At 41.5% G+C, this 11,781-nt stretch overlaps 1 pseudogene; it reads right to left on the bottom strand.

Annotated features, from left to right (window-relative positions):
• Positions 1 to 11,347, bottom strand: LOC145557795 (O-methyltransferase 16 pseudogene; annotated as a pseudogene).
• Between the last annotated feature and the right edge of the window lie 434 nt (positions 11,348 to 11,781).

Genomic DNA, 11,781 nt, shown 5'->3' with positions numbered 1-11,781 from the left:
TTATAAAATTCTATGACCGACTAGGCAATCAAGTCTAATGCCTGCAAAACCAGCTGCTTTAGCCAAGGCCAAAAACTCATTGTGTGTCTTTTCCCTACCTCCTGGATTCTTGGTCATCATAGACATCCATTTGGCTTATTGCCTTTGCTACCACCGTAGTTTCAGCCTCTTCTTCGACAATTGATTCCACGATTATGAGCTTCCCTGTTGTCTGGTATCGCTTTGTAGCAATTCTTCAACAGTTTTAAGCATTGTTCATTGCTCCAAACTTGAAGAACCCACTGTCGTCGTATATGTAATGGTATGTATAACATGAGTTGATAGTACGCGAAATTGTTGGAAAAATAACTGTTGAAATCAATAACAAACAATAAAAGATTAGAACTTTCCTGGATTGAAGATCCCAAACACACAGTCGCGCCGTGGAACGAAATCCACTGCCTTAGAAGCGAAATACGCCACCACCGGTACAAGTTTCCTAGTGACGCACGCCCCCCAAGTTTAACGCAACTCTCTCCGTAATCCGTGCACCCGAACTCGAAGAGTGGAATTGCTCAAGAACTGTTCAGATCTCAAAAGGTAGGTTTGTGTTTTCGGCTAAAAGGTGAATGAATGTCATGAAAAAGTAAGACTCGTATTTATATGAGTCCTGGAAAAGAGAAACACGTAAGCAAACCGACCTAGGAAAAAGGCGGGCCCGATCGGGCGAGCTGCCGCCCGATCGAGCGCGAGAATAAGTTTTCCAGACGCAGTGTCGCGCCTGGTCGAGCGGACACCGCCCGGTCGGGCGATCTGAAATCCCCATTCCGGGCGAGCCATCGGGCGAAGCCGCCCGATCGGGCTCGTCAAAAACTTGAGTCCGCCGCCCGGTCGGGCGCGAGAGTTCCCGATTTTTCCTTGACCACCTTTGCCCGATCGGGCGAGAGCCGCCTGATCGGGCGCGAGTCATCCGTTTGCATTACTATTTCCAACAATCCCCCACTAATGCGAGCGGATCTTCGACATGAAATCTGAACAGTAAATGAAAGTCTTAGTACTTAAATGCTAGTATCCAAAGGTTTGAACTAACACATTAGTGCACAAGGTTTTCAACACTTCCCTAGTGAGTATCCTAAGATTTGAACTCCTAGGAGCGAGGAAGGGACCTTGAACGCACATACCTTGACTTTAGAGCTTAAGCAACTCCGCCAATCTCGGCCAACACTTGGGCTCTCATGAGTACTTTAGGAAAACAATGCTTCAGTCTTCCCTTGAGAGAGGCCACCTCTCGTAATCACGTAGGTGTTCATCCTATGTGTTACTCACACACGTTCCCAGCAAATTCAAAGGTCTCTCCCTGCAGGCTTAAACATGTTTAAGCACCTTGCAAACCAAAGAATTCCATGCAGTGGAACTAGAACATTAAGAACATAAGTTCAACCCTTCAACTTTCGGTGTCATTATCTATCCTGTTTTAAGAGCTACTGGGACAAAGGTCTTAACTCTATTAAGAACCTCCATCTATCCCTGCTCAGAAAACAACTGGACTAATGACATTAAGAGATAAACTCATCCTAGCAGAATCTAACTGGTAAAACTTACCACTCTTGTAGAGTAATAGATTCAAACACATGATACATATATAACAAATCCACATGATTCATTCCATTAAAACAAAATAACCAAAACAGGTTCTTGATTTATTATAATCAATGTATCATGTCACATAGCAATAATAGCTACCATTTCAAGTCATTACAACAAAGGTCCTAAAACCATACCAGTTGATGACTCCACCACTAGTCTACAACTCAAACCCTTAGTAAAAGGGTCTGCCAGGTTTTTCTCTGTTCGAACATAGTCCAACGAAATAACCCCATTCACAATAAGCTGCCTTACAGACTCGTGTCTGATTCTTATGTGCCTTTTCTTACCGTTGTAAACACTATTTTTAGCAACACATATAGCGGCTTGTGAATTACAATGCATAGAAACAGGTGGTGACGGCTTCCCCCACAAAGGAATATCAATAAGCAAATTTCTCAACCAATCTGCCTCTTGTGTAGCAAGATCCAATGCGATGAACTCAGCTTCCATAGTTGATCTAGCTATACACGTCTGCTTACCAGACTTCCATGAAACTGCACCCCCACTAAGGGTAAACACATAGCCACTTGTAGAGCTTGTTTCATCACTATCCGTTACCCAATTTGCATCACAATACCCTTCAAGAACCAAAGGATGACCAACAAAATTCAATCCCCAAGTCATGGTTCCACATAGATATCTGAGCACGCGCCTCAAAGCAACCCAATGTTGCTCACTAGGACAATGAGTATAGCGGCTAAGTCTACTAACAGCAAAAGCAATATCAGGGCGAGTGCAATTCATAAAAAACATCAGACTACCAAGCACCTCAGCATATTCAGTTTGAGACACACCGTCCCCCACATTTTTCACCAAAGTTCCAGAAGGATCAAAAGGAGTTCTCAATGGAGGCAAATCAAAACAATTAAAGTTCTTCAAAATTTTCTCCACATAATGAGACTGAGACAGAAAATACCCTTTCTTGGTTTTAGTAACTTTAACACCAAGGATCACATCTACCTCTCCCAAATCCTTCATCTCGAACTTTGAATTTAAATATTTCTTAGTTTCATTTATGACACACATGTTTGTGCCAAACAGGAGCATGTCGTCAACATACAGACATAATATCACACATTGCGCACCAAACATCTTAGAGTACACACATGCATCACTACCATTGACAACAAAACCAAAATTAAGAATAGTTTTATGAAATTTTTCATACCATTGCTTCGGAGCTTGTTTCAAACCATATAAGGGTTTCTTTAGTCTGCACACCTTATTCTCCATCCCAGGAACTACAAAACCCGGAGGTTGCTCCATGTAGATCTCCTCCTCCAAATCGCCATTCAGAAAAGCTGTCTTAACATCCATCTGATGCACAATCAAGCTGTAAGATGAAGCTAAAGCAAACAAAACACGAATAGTGGCAATTTTAGTCACCGGAGAATAAGTATAAAAATAATCAAGGCCAAATTTTTGAGTGAATCCTCTTATCACCAATCTAGCTTTGAACCTTTCCACGGTGCCGTCGGTTCTCATCTTTCTCTTGAAAATCCACTTGCACCCAATAGCTCTACTCCCTTTTGGCAGGTCCACAAGCTCCCAGGTACCATTTGACATGATTGAGTCAAGCTCACTGTTTACAGCTTCCTTCCAGAAGGTTGCATGTACTGAACTCATAGCTTCTTCAAACGATTTTGGATCTTCATCCACAACTTGAAGACACAACATGATCTCATCTAGATCATCTTCGAACTCACCTAGATTTCCGCACTCTGCTATAAAGGCTGTTAGGAAATCAAGTCCAAAGCTTGTCTCCACTCTTTGCCTTTTACTTCTCCTAGGTTGAATCTCACTTTCAATCCTAGGGGCAGCAACTTCTGGCTCTGCAGATGAAGGAACTGAAGAAACATCGTTAGTAACTAAATTTTTCTTCAAAGGAAATACCTGTTCAAAGAACTCTGCATCACGAGATTCAGATATAGAGCGATCTTCCAGACTCATAAACCTGTATGCGACACTATTCTCAGCGTAGCCAATGAATACCGTATCATAGGTCCTAGAACCTATAGTTGAGCGCTTGAACGATGGATAGCCCACCTTAGCTAGACACCCCCACACTTTCATGTGATACAAGTTTGGAGCATAACCCTTCCATATTTCATATGGAGTCTTGTCTAACTTCTTGTGAGTTACTCTGTTCTGTACATAATTAGCTGATAGAACCGCTTCACCCCACAAATTGTCTGGCAACCCGGAACTTAGGAGCATTGCATTCATCATTTCCTTTAAGGTCCTATTTTTCCTCTCTGCCACACCATTTTGCTGCGGAGTATATGGGGCCGAAACTTCGTGAATGATTCCCTCACTTTCACACAAGTCCTTGAGAAAATCGGAGCCATACTCTCCACCCCTATATGAGCGAACTCTCTTTATTTTTCGCTCCAACTGATTTTCTACCTCTGCCTTATACACAAGAAACTTGGACTCAGCTTCATCCTTTGTCCTCAAAAGATACACCTTGCTATATCTAGAACAATCATCAACAAAGGTGATTTAGTAGCGTTTCCCGCCTCTACTTTCCAAGTTCTTAAAGTCTGCTAAATCTGAATGAATTAGCTCAAGTGGTGTGGTCTCTCTCTTTGTGACAGATTTATAGGGTTTCTTCACGAATTTAGACTCCGCACACACTTCACATTTTTCAAATCCATATAATGACATATTAGGGAGCAAATTTAAACTTTTCATTTGTTTCAATTTTGTTGCACCAACATGACCCAATCTACTATGCCATAATTCAAAGGACTCAACAATATAAGCAGAAGTAGAAATCTTATTCATTGAAGGAACAGTTACAATCTCAAGAACAAATAGGCCCCCACTAAGGTAACCCTTTCCAACATACTCCCCATTACAGGTTAACACAAGTTTATTAGCATCAAAAACTAACTTAACTCCTACTTTGTTCAACAAAGCACCAGAAATTAAATTTCTACGAAGAGAAGGAACATACAGCACATTGTGAAGAGCCAAGGTCTTCCCTGAAGTCAGCTTCAGAATCACTTTTCCCTTTCCAAGTACCTTAGAGCTGCTTGAATTTCCCATGTAGACTTGTTCACCTTCCTTTGCATCTTCCATACTGACAAACAGGTCCTTGTTAGCACAGAAGTGTTTAGAAGCACCAGTGTCCACGATCCATTCACTGTTGTTCTCAACCAGGTTGACTTCAGAAACAACTGCAGCAATTACATCTTCATCCTCATTCTCAACCAGATGAGCATGACCCGTGGTTCCTCCACTCGTTTTCAGATTTTTCTTCTTCTTGTTTTTGCATTGTGAAGCAAAGTGCCCCACTTCACCGCATGACCAACACTTGCCAGTGACTTTCTTCCTAATCTTGCCCTTAGCTTGGAGATTTCCTTTCTTCTCAGAGCTCCCCTTCTTGGCACGATTATCACTTGTTTTCTTGTCAGAGTCAGCACCAGATTCAACAAGGTTAGCCTTGATTGCTAACACATTCTTAGGCTTAGAGGAAACATCCTTAAGCCTATTGGCTTCCTCAATCTTCATGTGGCTCACAAGTTCTTCTAGGGTTAGATCCCTCTTTTTATGCTTGAGGTGATTTCTATAATCAGACCAGGAATCAGACAATTTTTCAATCAAGACATTAGCCTGAAGGATTTCACACATCTTCATACCTTGAGCAAGAATTTCAGCAACATAATTTTCATACACATGGACTTGGTCCATAATAGGCTTTGTATCCACCAATTTGAAATTCAACCAATTTCCAGTCACATACTTCTTTTTCCCAGCATCACCAGCACCATATTTCTTCTCTAAAGACTCCCACATCTCCTTAGCAGATTTTATATTGACATACAAATCAAATATGTTGTTTTTCATGCTGTTCAAAAGATGACCTCTAACGAATTTATTATCACGATCAAATTTCTTGATTTCAGATTCATTAGCAATAACAGTAGTGATCCTTTGACTAGAACTAGATTCTGTATTCCCAGGAGCAGGAGTGCTAGGAAATTCAATGATGGTATTGGTTTGCTCAATGGGTTTTGGAGCATCCCTAAACAAGACATAATCAATCTCTACTTGTTCAAAAGCAATCAACATCCTTTGTGACCATCTCTTATAATTAATTCCATCAAGAGACTCAACCTTAGACAGATCTAGGTACAGACTAGTTTGAGAATTGCTAGTCATGATATCAACAGAATAAATCAAAATATTTCGCTTCTAAATTGTTGGAAAAATAACTGTTGAAATCAATAACAAACAATAAAAGATTAGAACGTTCCTGGATTGAAGATCCCAAACACACAGTCGCGTCGTGGAACGAAATCCACTGCCTTAGAAGCGAAATACGCCACCATCGGTACAAGTTTCCTAGTGACGCACGCCCCCCAAGTTTAACGCAACTCTCTCCGTAATCCGTGCACCCGAACTTGAAGAGTGGAATTGCTCAAGAACTGTTCAGATCTCAAAAGGTAGGTTTGTGTTTTCGGCTAAAAGGTGAATGAATGTCATGAAAAAGTAAGACTCGTATTTATATGAGTCCTGGAAAAGAGAAACACGTAAGCAAACCGACCTAGGAAAAAGGCCGGCCCGATCGGGCGCGAGAACAAGTTTTCCAGACGCAGTGTCGCGCCCGCTCGGGCGTACACCACCCGGTCGGGCGATCTGAAATCCCCATTCCGGGTGAGCCATCGGGCGAAGCCGCCCGATCGGGCTCGTCAAAAACTTGAGTCCGCCGCCCGGTCGGGAGAAGCCCGCCCGATCTGGCGCGAGAGTTCCCGATTTTTCCTTGACCACCTTCGCCCGATCGGGCGCGAGTCATCCGTTTGCATTACTATTTCCAACAGAAATGATGTAGCATTTTTAGTAGAGTTTCTTTGATTGAATTGGAACGAAGATTACTTTGCATTCATTAGAGTATTAGACCACATTAACAAAAAGAAAAAAAGGAAATTAAATGCGTAATTTACCTTTATAAAAACGGCATCTCCTTTAGGAACACTTTCAAACATGTCTTTACTAACATGCTCCACACCTTCAATAAAATCATTATTACTTGGACTCTTCTTCAAGTATCTCACAACTCCCAAGGCAGCATCCCAATGCTCTACCCTCGGACTCTACATAAATTGAGATAAAATATGCACAGAATAGGCCAGGTCCGGCCTAGTGACAACTAAATAAATTAAACGTCCTGTGAGACGTCTATACCTTTCGACATCATGAAAAAAATCTCCTTCCGCCAGAGCTAGCCTGTGGTTTTGCTCCATAGGAAAATATGCTGGTTGTGCATCAAGTAACCCTGTTTCAGTAATAATGTCTAAGGCATACTTCTTCTGACACATGAAAATCCCCTGTTTGTTTCTGGCTATCTCTAGTCCCAAAAAATATTTCAACACACCCAAGTCCTTCATCTTGAAACAATCACCTAGATATGCCTTGAATGACAACAAGGCAGTTTTATCGTTCCCTGCAACAATTAAATCATCGACATAAACTAGCACATTAAGTTGCATTTTCCCTCATGTTAGAGTAAAAAAAGAATAATCATAATATGACTGTTTAAAGCCATAATTCTTCAAATCCGTCGTCAATTTTGCAAACCAACACCGAGGAGCTTGCTTCAAGCCATACAATGACTTGTTCATCCTGCACACTTTCCCTGAATTATTTTTGTTAAGAGGGGGAATTTTCATGTATACCTCTTCCTCTAAGTCGCCATGTAAGAAGGCATTGTAAACGTCCATCTGATGTACCTCCCAATTCTTCATTGCTGCAACCGCAAGAAAAGTACGAATTGTCACCATTTTGGCTACCGGAGCAAATGTCTCATTATAGTCTAGGCCTTCAACCTGATGATTGCTGAATATGACTAGTCTAGCCTTCAATCTTTGAAGATTCCCGTGCTCATCATACTTTACTTTGTAAACCCATTTACTCCCTAGTGCCTTCTTACCACGGGGTAAGTCCACTAGTTCCCACGTGCCTTGATCCTCAAGTGCCTGAATCTCATCAGCCATGGCCTTTCTCCATCCTTCATGTCGCATAGCTTCCTTGAAATTTTTCGGCTCATTACCACCTGTAATTGCTGCAATATAGTGTCTATGTTTTGCAGAAAATCAGTGAGAATCAACAAAATGTGTTATGGGATAAACAGTACCTGAGGGAGGTGACGCGGATGAACGATGATGCGTGGATAGACTTTTATTCCGAATAGTGTGAGTCACATAATCTTGAAGGTTGACCGAATGATATTTTTTTTTCTTTTTCCTTTACCCATATTGTCCCCATTCTCCATATACTCAAGGTATGCCAACTCACGGATTTGCTGCGGAGTAGAGGCCTGCTCTTCACTGTTCGGGGATACAGCAGGCTCACCTTGAGGCTCCCATGCTCGCTGGAATCCAGTGAGACCAAACCAGCGTGCGCTGGTGACCCAGCGAGCTGAGCAGAGATGCTGGCAGTCCTAGCCGCGGGGTGGCCGCGGTCTCCTGTGCTATGCCGCGGGCTTGCCGCGGACCATTATGCCTGGGTGGTTTCGGCAGCATGCTCAAGCACCTCTTCATGCTGCACCGACTCCCCCCCTTCTTCCATACTCCATTCATCATCACTCACACAATCAGCCATATGTTGCACATAAGTAGGCCGTGAAATATCATTGCCAGCAGAAATTTTAAATGGGAATTCATGTTCAACAAATTTAACATCTCGTGATACTGAGGTCTCCTTAGTCTCCAAGTCAAACACCCTCCAACCTTTCTTACCAAATGGATATCCTATAAATACACAACGTCGACTTCTACTAGCAAATTTGTCCCCCTTACTACGTTGATTATGAGCATAACACAAGCATCCAAAAACTTTTATATGTTCATACATAGGAAATTTACCAAACAACACCTCAAACGGAGTCTTAAAATCAAGCAATCTAGAAGGAGTACGGTTTATCAAATGACAAGCCGCTTGCACACATTCCCCCTAAAATTTAAGAGGTAAATTAGCTTGAAATCGCAAAGCCCGGGCCACATTAAGGATGTGTTGATGCTTACGCTCAACATGCCCATTTTGTTAAGGCGTACCCACACACGAAGTCTCAAATATTATCCCATTAGCAAAAAAATATTCTTTCAAGGAATTAAATTCCGTCCCATTATCACTACGAACAATTTTGATCTCATACCCAAATTGACGTTTAATTAAAGCAAAAAAATTGAGAAACATCAATTCAACTTCAGTTTTATTGCGTAATAAATACGTCCGCACACCTCTAGAAAAATCATCTACTATTGTTAAAAAATAATGGGAACCACAAGTTGACGCGGTCTTATAAGGACCCCACAAATCAACATGAATAAGTTCAAACAAACAACTAGCTTTATTTTTGCTTAAGGGAAAAATACTCCTATGTTTTTTTGCCTGAGGGCATACATCACAAGTTTTAGGACTTCTATTAGAACCACTCATAACAGGAAGATGTTGCAAAACCTTTCCGGAAGGATGCCCCATTCGTTGATGCCACAACTCTGCCAATCGATCCCCATCTATCTTCAAAGCTTTCACCTCAGGAACACCACGGAAATAATAAAGTCCATCCACTCGTTCACCCGCTCCAATCACCTTCCTCGTCGTTAGGTCCTGTATAACACAAAGTTTGTTAGTAAATTGCATAGTGCAATTTGATTCATCACATAATTGCGTCGCGGATATTAAATTGCAATTTAATTGAGGTACAAAAAGAACATTATCAATTTTCAAACCCCCTTGCAAAATCACGGAGCCGATTTTAGAAGCATTAGCACCTTTTCCATCCGGTAGTCCTACCGGACAATGTGGCACATTAGAAACAATCATCAAAAGAGACAAATCACAAGTCACGTGGTTGGATGCGCCGGTATCAACGATCCAACCCAATTGATCCTTTCCATGAAGCTTATTTTTCACAGAAGAAAGATGATCAAGAATCTGCTGTATATGTGCCGGTGTCACCCCCGAAAGAGCAGCCCCATCAGAAGTTGTGCTGCTGCTGTTTTGGGTGGTCTGTGACCCACTTTGACCCCCTGTCTTGTGTGCTCGGACCTGAGCAGCAGGCGCACTGCCACGCCCACCTCGGCCCCCGCCTTTGCTGCTTCCAAAATCACCACGGCCCCGTCCTCTACCCCCACGACCACGGTCACCCCACCATGGAGGGTAACCGTTCAATTGAAAACAGTCAGACTCCTCATGTCCAACTTTGTTGCAATGGTTTCAAAATAGCTTCGAAGTATCACCCGAACACGGTGGCTTCGTAGAGGAATCATGCTGAACTTTAAACGCCATAACACTATCACGAGCTGCAGCAGTAGACACGGCTGATTCACTCTCCTTCAAGCGTTCTGCTTGAATAATTTGCTGATATGCTTTATCCACAGTAGGTAAAGGATCTTGTGCTAAAAGCTGACCCTTAATCGAGCTATATGTGTCGTCTAGCCCAATCAAAAAATGGTGAACAAAATCCTCCTGGCGCAATTTCTCAACTTGTGCCACAATATTGCAAGTGCAAGCACCACACTTACAAATAGGTACATCAACGTAGGTGTGCAATTCATCAAAATTTATTGATATTATGCCAAAATAAGCAGCAACCGATGCAGAAGCAGCCTGCTTACATTCACTCAAAGCCGACTTCAATTGACAACTTCGGGTTCCACTCACAACACAAAACCTAATTTTGAGATTAGTCCACAACAATTGAGCATCATCATACTCACCAATGGTAGCCCTCACCGATGAGTCTAAGGTATTAGTTATCCAAGCAACCAACATCGCATGAATAGCCACCCAATCGTCCAATTTATCACTATCAGTTGGTTTTGCGATTTAACCATCAATGAAGCCGTACTTCCGCTTTGCTTTCAACGAAGTCCTAATTGCCCTCCCCCACTCATCATAATTCTCACCCCGAAGTTGAATCGGAGTAATAATATTTCCCGGACCATCACTCGACCCTAAGTGATAAGTCATGTCAACCTTACTTTTCCCTCCATCGCCACCACCGCCGGACCCTAAAGCACCGCCAGTAATCTCTTCACGATTTCAAGGGAAAAAAAAATTATGGATGTGACCGTTCGTTAATTATGTAAATTAATCAAACGGAAAAAAAATCGGATCTCAACTAAGCTCTTGATACCATGATAAATCAGAGGAAAATTAATATGAATATAATTCTCTGTATTCTTCTCATTGATATTCACGGCCAAATACATGTATATATATTACTAGGGTAACAAACCCCAATATTCTACCATATCTTTTCACAAGATATATTTCCTAAAATATAGCACAATAATATCACAATAATATCTCCAATAGAGACTGTGAAGGTCGTCAAAATGTAAATAGATATACCATGGTAAGAAGGGGCATTAAATATGACGTGTGGCAGATCAAAATTGATGCCTCTTATGGAGGGATGTTTGGAAATAATAGCATGAAGAGTGTGTCCAAAGCCACCACCAACGTCGACGAGTAGTTTGACACCTTCAAAACCATTATATTTTTGAAGGATGTTCTTGATAATGATGTTTGGATAGTTGGACAATGCTTTGTTGAAAACTTCGTTAAACCTCGGGTCTAAGCATTGGTATTCAAATGCATGAACTCCATGAACCATATTAAAGGGAATTTTTCCTTCTAAAATTGCGTCTTTCAACTTGGTCCTGTAAAAGTATGGTGATAAGTTAGATTCGAGATTATTTTCCTTCATTTCGTTTTAAGCGCCTAATAATAAATTATATTAGTCAAATAAGTTAATAATATACCATCATCCAGTCATAATAAGTTTTAACTTTCAGTTTTTCACCGATTACGCCCTTGTGTTGGATAAATATAGGGTGATGTAGATCTTTAGATACAGTACTCCATACAACAGTTGTCAATTCGGGTATTCAAGTCGGGTTTGGGTCGGGTTAAATTAGGTCTCGGGTTAAATCAGGATTAGGTTATGTCGGGTCAATCTAGCTTCAGATCAAGTTCAGGTTGGGTCAATTTCAGTTCAAGTTATAAGGGATCGTTCACCTTTTCGGATATATATAGGTCAGGTTCAATTCGAGTTAAAATAAGATCGGGTTCAATTTCAAGTTCGGGTTGTGTTGAGTCGGGTTTAGATGGGTTAACAAGATAGTACATTTGGGTTCGGGT

This window comes from Chenopodium album, chromosome 9 (assembly GCF_948465745.1).
Source record: "Chenopodium album chromosome 9, dcCheAlbu1.1, whole genome shotgun sequence".
Lineage (NCBI taxonomy): Eukaryota > Viridiplantae > Streptophyta > Magnoliopsida > Caryophyllales > Amaranthaceae > Chenopodium > Chenopodium album.
The sequence above is the reverse complement of the archived record's forward strand: the minus strand, read 5'-3'. Positions and strand labels throughout refer to the sequence as shown.